This window comes from Cucurbita pepo, chromosome LG11, assembly GCF_002806865.2.
Source record: "Cucurbita pepo subsp. pepo cultivar mu-cu-16 chromosome LG11, ASM280686v2, whole genome shotgun sequence".
Lineage (NCBI taxonomy): Eukaryota > Viridiplantae > Streptophyta > Magnoliopsida > Cucurbitales > Cucurbitaceae > Cucurbita > Cucurbita pepo.
In genome coordinates, this window is record NC_036648.1 from 6,497,719 (window position 1) to 6,506,358 (window position 8,640).

At 35.1% G+C, this 8,640-nt stretch overlaps 1 long non-coding RNA gene across 1 annotated transcript; it reads right to left on the reverse strand.

Annotated features, from left to right (window-relative positions):
- Positions 1-2,453: 2,453 nt before the first annotated feature.
- LOC111806157 lies at positions 2,454-5,343 on the reverse strand. Its single transcript, XR_002816750.1, has 2 exons — positions 4,964-5,343; positions 2,454-2,564 (listed from the first exon to the last, which is right to left on the reverse strand). It is a non-coding gene; the product is annotated as an uncharacterized LOC111806157 (long non-coding RNA).
- Positions 5,344-8,640: the final 3,297 nt, after the last annotated feature.

An 8,640-nucleotide genomic window follows, 5' to 3' on the forward strand; every position in this document is an offset into this window, starting at 1 on the left:
TTCGATTTTTGTTGTCCTCTCACTGAAAAAGATTTTCCTGACCGATTATCGAAAAACAACAGAGACAAACTGTTGCACAGAACCCTGGTGTTCGATTTTTGTTGCAAGTGAATGCGATGAAAATACCAGATGGGTTTTGGTCATGAATTGGATAAGTCTCCTCGTAACGAGAGAGTTATGAGATGACTCAATCTTTATAAGAACTTACTCAAAGGTCAGGTTAAATAAGTCGAAATTATAAAGTCGGTAGATTTGTAGATATTATTGATGAGGTTGAACTTATTGGGTATGAACGGATCGAAACTTATGTGTAGATAAGAAAATACAGATCTTTAAAGTAAGAATTACAACAGAGAGTTGAACTTAATTGGAGAAAGTAGACGTCAAATTTAGAAGCTATCAACCAACGTGAAGGCTAGAGAATTCATAAATTGCTGCACAATAATTCATAACATGTCTATCCTACCAATGCAAACCTATGGCTCGTACATTCAAACTCCAAATTCAATTATTTCAAATTTAAATATATTGTCATACAATTAATGATCCAGCAATTGCATATGTTAAGAATAAAATGAATAACTCAACCAACTACAAATAAAGAATACACAACCGTTTATAGATTATGCTACATCGTAGCCTAAAAAATATATCAAATAATAACTAAATTAAAGGTCGTGCTCAAGTTGGTGTCTTCTGTCATTCGTCTCTTGGTTTCCTTCAAGTTCTATGAAATTACAACAACAGAATTCTAGTCGTGAAACCCTAATTCACGTTTTTTAGTTTGTATCGTTCGGGTGCTACGTGTATGGGTCTAAATTACAAGAATTCGGGTCCAAAAGTGAGGTTGTGTGGGTCTCATGGCTATATGGGTCTACTTGGTCCATGACTTAAGTTACTCTTGGGCCTTAGATCATTCACATGAGTGCGTTATCGTCGAGCTGTATGTTTCAAAATTATAGCATCGAGGATATATATACGTATGTTTCAAGTGTGAAGCAAAGGGGCTTGAGTTCAAATCCGAACATAGTTCTATACCTCCTCGCAACACTCTCCCAGTGGCCCTAAACATCTATGGATATGGATCTTACGTACTCTAAATTTCTAACATCTCCATGTTGCCGTCATAAAACTCTTCATTGTTTGTCCAATTAAAATGAATACGAAATAAATTAGTGTTGGTTAAATTTAGTAGCTTAATTAAGTGGTTAAGATATAATTATATTATTACCAAAATAAGAATAATATTTCAATTATATGTAATGATGAGTTTATATTTAAATTAAAACAAACAACCAAATAAATTTAAAGGGAAGGTGATAAGATGGGATTGGTGTTGAAGAGTTCTTGTCCATTTTGAAAGCTGTTGTTAAATGACTTTTGCATATCAACGAACTTGAATACATTGAAATTAATAAAATAATAATAATAAAAACAATTTAACGAGACTGCATGCATGAAACTTACGGATGTTCGTGAGTTGAGTGAGTGATGTCCCACGTTAGTTGGGGAAGAGAACAAACCACCATTTACAAGGGTGTAGAAACCTTTCCCTAGTGCACGCGTTTTAAAGCCGCCTGAAAGGGAAAACCCAAAGAGACAATATCTGCTAGCGATGGATCTGAGTCGTTATGGTTGAACACTTTTTAAATTCAAACCGGTAGGCTATCAACTCACTTTTAAGATATATATTTTTAAATAGTTACCTTAGTTTGGGAAGAATAAATAATCAAAAAAATAATTATAAAATAATAAAATAAAATGAAACTTGTATACATAATTGCATCATAAGCAAACATATATATTTTAAAATTAACAATAAATTTGAGTCGGATGGGTTCAAGTTCAACCCATGAACCACACAATTCATAAAGTTCTTGTTTATCTAAACTCAACTCAATCTAAAAAGATTCATAACTCAATTCAACCCAAACCGTACTAGATGGGTTGACTTGATCTGATTAGTCAGATTATCGAGTTTTTTTGAACACCCTTTAACAAATTTTTTCGAACAAACTAAACATCATCATCTTCCTTTCCTTGTAATATGTTAGATTAAGATCATAACTACCTGAAACTGAGTAACATTATGAAGATGATCAAAACTCTCAGATAAGAAAGCATTCACAGAGTTCTAAACTAACCACATCAATCTCTTTCTTCTTTTTTTTTTTTTTTTTTTTTTTTTTTTTTTTTTTTTTTTTTTTTTTTTTTTNTATAAAAGCAGCTTCCCTGGTGACTACAGATCCCAATGTAACAAAGAATGAAGGGGAGGAGAAAGGACCAAATCTATTTCTTCATGAATATAATTCAGGGCATTTAGAACATTTCAAAAAAAAAAAAAAAAAAAAAAAAAAAAAAAAAAAAAAAAAAAAAAAAAAAANCTTTTATTCTTCCTAGCCAATCTCATTTGCTTTGTTACTTTCATGCATACAATCAACAACATCGTTATGCATACTAAAACGAAAGTCAACTGTATATGTCGAAAATATAAAGAGACCGCCGAAAACACCAAGAAGGATAGAATTATGAGTTCCCATATTACAAAAATGACTACATCCACCCTGCATCAAGAATACAACAATCAACATGTACATTAGAAGTGATATCATATTGGATATCTTCATGCTATCAGGAGAGCTAACTGAATACATAAACCGAACGATAAAGAAGGTGTTATGGACAGTAGCACCGAGTCAAGCCTAACGGATATCTATTTGGATATGTTGTACATTATCAGGAGAGACAATCAAATACGTAAACTGAACGGTAAAGAATGTGTTATGGACAGTAGCACCGTGTCAAGCCTACAGATATCTATTTGGATATGTTGTACATAGGATCTATCAGGAGAGCAAATCAAATACACAAACCGAACGGTAAAGAATGTGTTATGGACAGTAGCACCGAGTCAAGCCTACGGATATCTATTTGGATATGTTGTACATAGGATCTATCACGAGAGCAAATCAAATACCTAAACCGAACGGTAAAGAATGTGTTATGGACAGTAGCACCGTGTCAANAAAGATGGGGTTGGTGTTGAAGAGTTCTCGTCCATTTTGAAAGCTGTTGTTAAATGACTTTGCATATCAACAAACTGGAATACATTGAAATTAATAAAATAATAATAATAATAATAAACAATTTATCAAGACTGCATCANCACGAGAGCAAATCAAATACCTAAACCGAACGGTAAAGAATGTGTTATGGACAGTAGCACCGTGTCAAGCCTACGGATATCTATTTGGATGTGTTGTACATAAGATCTATCAGGAGAGCAAATCAAATACATAAACAGAACGGTAACGAATGTGTTATGGATGGTAGCCCCGTGTCAAGCCTACGGATATCTATTTGGATATGTTGTACATAGGATCTATCAGGAGAGCAAATCAAATATATAAACCGAACGATAGTGAATGAGCATCGTGTCAAGCCTACAGATATCTATTTGGATATGTTGTACATAAGATCTATCAGGAGAGCAAATCGAATACATATACCAAACGATAAAGAATGTGTTATGAACAGTAGCACCATGTCAAGCCTACAAATATCTATTTGAATATGTTGTACATAAGATCTATCAGGAGAGCAAATCGAATACATATACCGAACGATAAAGAATGTGTTATGAACAGTAGCACCATGTCAAGCCTACAAATATCTATTTGAATATGTTGTACATAAGATCTATCAGGAGAGCAAATCGAATACATATACCGAACGATAAAGAATGTGTTATGAACAGTAGCACCATGTCAAGCCTACAGATATCTATTTGAATATGTTGTACATAAGATCTATCAGGAGAGCAAATCGAATGCATATACCGAACGATAAAGAATGTGTTATGAACAGTAGCACCGTGTCAAGCCTACGGATGTCTATTGGATATGTTGTACATAAGATCCATCAGGAGAGCAAATCGAATACATAAACCGAACACGATAAAGAATGTGTTATGGACAGTAGCACCGAGTCAAGCCTACGGATATCTATTTGGATATGTTGTACATAAGACAAAAAGATGTGTCGATTGGTTTAAGTGAACGCTCTTGATCAATAATGAACTAGTTCCAAGCTAAGAATGCATCTATAGTTCCAAGCTAAGAATGCATCTATAGTTCCTGTTAACTATCATACATTCTTTAGAACCTAAAACAAACAAATAACATTGAACAAACATCGTGCTAGGAACATACAAGAGTTCTTCTCCCAATTGACACTAGAAAAATTAACAATTATAAACATGAAAAACGTATTCTCAAGATTGTGTGATTTGAAACTTAGAACTTCACTCACCAGAGATGCATAATTGGATGCTAAAACATTAATACAAGTGGGTTTTCTTCAAGAATCTGATAACTTTGGTACAATTTCGAACATAATTTCCTCGAGTGCAATGCAATTAGCAAACAAGGCGAGATATGAACAAACAGAACTCTATCAACTGAAACTCATAATGTAAGGATTTGATGCTAAACTTGTAAGTACAAGAAATTTCCCAGGCTACGGCTAAAGAGACTCACAGAATGACATGATGCATCATGACATTTATTTACAAAAATCCCGTTTCAAGTACCAAATTCCACACGATCACCATTATTTTCCTTTTCTAATCAACGCAGGGATTATCGAAGATTAATGCCCAGAACAAAAGCAATCAATAATTGTAATACGATCTTGACAAATGCCAAAGTTCATGGACCAGAAAAATGAAACAAATTGAATCATCTCATACAAAATAAAACAAATTTGAGACACGGTCTGTGAAAATCTACAATGATCCGAATCCTGTAATTGAGAGTTTTAAAGAACACAAAAGCCACGTTCATCGATCACAAACAATAAAAAGGAAACAGAACGAACACAGAAGATTGAGAATCTAAAGAATGAACATGTAACAACGAGAATCGTAGGTAAAACAAGGAAGTAGGAAATGAATGGGAGATACCTGGAGGATGTAATATTAGAGGTAGAGGAGAAGAAGGAGGCGGAAGCCCAGTCGTGCTTGGATCGAATCTGGTATTCTCTCAACTGTTCAACCAGATTCGATCGAGTAATCATGGCTGCGCCCCGAGAGGTTGGTTTCTCTGAAGGGCGACGATGAAGAATGGGGAATTTAACACAGCCACAGATGAATGGAACGAGGAATTGAGAAATGGAATTGAGAGAGAGCATGAGCGTTGAATTCGCAGTGGTTCAGGTTGAGGTTGCGCTGCGTGGACCTTCTCTTACTACAACCAACCCCTCTCCCTCTCTGCCCTTCTTCCTCTTCGTTTCTTGTTCTTCCCCAAATTCCATTCAATTCCGTGGACTGTGCTGAATCAAAATGTAATGGACCTCTTGATTTGGGTTCTTATTTGTTTGTCATACTCTTTTCATCCCCTTTGCCCATTACGTTCGGCTCTGCATCAGGCCCATGCCCATGCCCATCCCCATGCCCATGCCCATCTCCATGCCTTGCTTGTGGAGGACATTTTTAGGGTTTGTTGCCATTTATTCTAGGGATGGCTTGTGACATTCTCTTGGTCACACTCCGGCTCGGGCTCGGGCTCGGCCTAGCTCTAGCTCGTGCTTGAAAAGAAAATACATTAAAAAAAATTGAGAAGAGCCGAGAAATTGAGATTTTGAATGTAAATTGTGAGATCCCACGTTGGTTGAAGAGAGATTCACGAATCATTCTTTATAACGGTGTAAAAACTATCCCTAACAAAAACATTTAAAATCGTGAGATCTTACGTTCATATATAACGTGTCAAAGTGGACAATGTGAGCTCACGTTGTTACTTTAAAAGTCACATTAACGTATTTAGTAAGGAATGAGGATGAGATCAACTTCTTCCTACCCGATAGTTATATGTTGTAAGCCGTTGTTGTTGCCTTTTTGCTTGCATCACATATAACACCAATTTCAATCTTTCAAAACCCTCTTTTGAAATCTCTCTGCCCCCGGTTTCTAAAACTTTCTTCTTGAGCCGAGCCTGGAGGCTCGAGCATACGTCGCTTGGCTGTAGCCGACGCAAGAACGAATTGGCTTAACTCACTTGTTGCTGGAAAGTGAGTGCCGCACAACCGTAAGTCCGCTGCCATCAGAAGTGCGATTGTGACAAGTGGTTGCAGTTCATGGCACATTAAAAAAGAATCATGCTTCAATTATTCTTCAACCAGTTAGGGTTTACATATCAATACACGTATAAAGTTCGACCGTTTTTTTGCGACATGCATATTTTCGTTTCTTCATTTTAGTCGTCATCAGCATGCATATGATAACGATCTCAAATCGGTCTAAAATTGTAGAAAGTCAAATCATTATAATAGGGAACGCCCGAGATCAATAATTGATCTTCATTTCATACATGGATGCAAATGAAATTCTTCGTACTCGACTGAACCCAGATCTTCACAATTTTTAATCGTTCAAGAATTAGTACTTCAAGTGGAGATCACGTTCTTCAATGGATCTTCAATTATTGTTTAAAAGTCCACGCATCTGGATCGATATAAATTCTTTTTAGTACTAATAAAGAAATTTTATATTTCATTATTATAGAACTTCATGTTATTAATAATGATTAAGCACGTGTCCTCAACTTTTAGCAGAAATTCATGTTCTAAGAGACCCCATCTTGAATTATGATCATCGATTCAAGCACCAAAATTCCGTTATATCGATTTAAATTCTAAACTTTCGTGAGTAAATCAATTTAGATGCTTCGATAGAGTTTCATTTTAATACTGCTACATTAACTTTCGTACGTGATAATGTAAATTAAATAAAATGTGAAAATCAAATCAATCTAGCCCAACCGAGCCATTTGAGTTGAATTTTGAAATTTGGGTTAGGTTGGGTTCCTCGGTTCAACGAACTCGAATTTATTATCAATTTTAAAAAGCATATTTAATTTTCAACCGTTTGGAAGGTAATTTTTCAAAATATATATTCAAACTGAGTTTTAAATCTTAATTAAATATTTGAAAATTTACTTTTATTAAAAAAAAAATTGAAAAAAATGACGGAGATGACTCAAACCAACTCAATCCTAAGAGTTGTTTGAACGGAAAAATTTACAACTCAAGTCATTGAGTTGGGTAAATCCGACCAAACTCAACTCTCAAACACTTCTAATAAATTGATATTTTCTCTTGATATTAATTACGACGAACGATTAAAAAGAACTTACCTATGAATCGACAGAAAATTAGACAAGAAATTAATCACCGAGCATAAGGAAAAGTCAAAAGTTCTACCACATTTTTATAAATTCGAAAAGACCAAGTATTTCTTTGACCTAATTTCTCGTCTCGTATAAAGTAGATAACGAAATACAAAAATTAACGAGCAGAATTCAAGTTTATAACTTATCTTTAAAAATCAAATGGTTATCAGACAAGACCCGAAAATCTTCGAGACGTTAATAATTAAGTGATTTTATTGTAACCACTCCGAACACGATATTAGCTAAATATAATTATTGTAGCTATCGAACATAAACTTACCAGATAATATTTGATTCAATATGTAGGCATAGCTTTATGAAAACAGTGATATACTTTAATTGAGTCCAAGTTGGATGCTCAATAATGCAGCCATTAAACACAAGTATGGCTTCCTTTAAAAGCATGCCATGCCACCACAGATGTGCAACTAGAACCATCTGGATCACCTAATAAAGCTTTGAATCAATAAATATTTTAAGATTAAATTTGTTGATGCATAGCTAAGCAACTACTTGAAATCACGAGTAGTTCGTTATTATTTGTTGGGCGTTTATACGACTCGATAAACTGACCAACTTGAATTATCGGATAAAAGTTGTGTTGGGTTGGATTGGGTTAAATTTTTTTTAGTTTGGGTTCAGTTGAATGTTTGGAAAATTGAAAATTCGGTTCGATTTGTGGGTTGATGTTTTTTTGGTTGGGTTAATTTGACTAACTGAAAATAGGGTTACAACCGAGCCAACTCAACTCTACCATACTTGATATTTGAACCTTATGAGATTTTAGTCATTGATATAACATGGACCAACTAGCTCTAGGTTCGAGTGGCATTTCACCCTTGACTACAACTCATCTGCTGATTCTTCAACATCAGTTGGTTTGGACCTCCACTTAGTTTTACCCAAGCTTCATCCTGATCATGTATAGATCACCTAGGTTTGGGTCCATAAGCAGTGACAATTGCCCCATGAAGACTCGTTTTCGCTAGCTTTGGTGGGTTCCCTTAACCAAGCCACCTCCTATGAGTCATTAGCTCATTCTTCAACAGGCACGCGGTCAGAGTCCTGGTCTCCTCCCTTTGCTTGAAAGCTTACGGTTTCATGTTCTATTTCACTCCTCGATAGGGATTCTTTTCACCCTTCCCTCGCAGTACTACTTCACTATCAGTCACCAAGAGGATTCAAATAGTTTGGACTCAATCTATTTTGCCTAATTAGACTCATCCTAGTCTAATTTGCTACCCGTTTGATGGGTTATTCTCTAATTCGACCTGGGTCGACACTGATTTGACCAGTTTACCTAAATTTCAACTAGTTCTTCACTTTTTTTCTTTTTTTTTTTGATCGGTTCAACATTATTTAGGTTGGTTTAGGTTAGTTTACCTCCGATTTAGATCATTTTAGAACATTT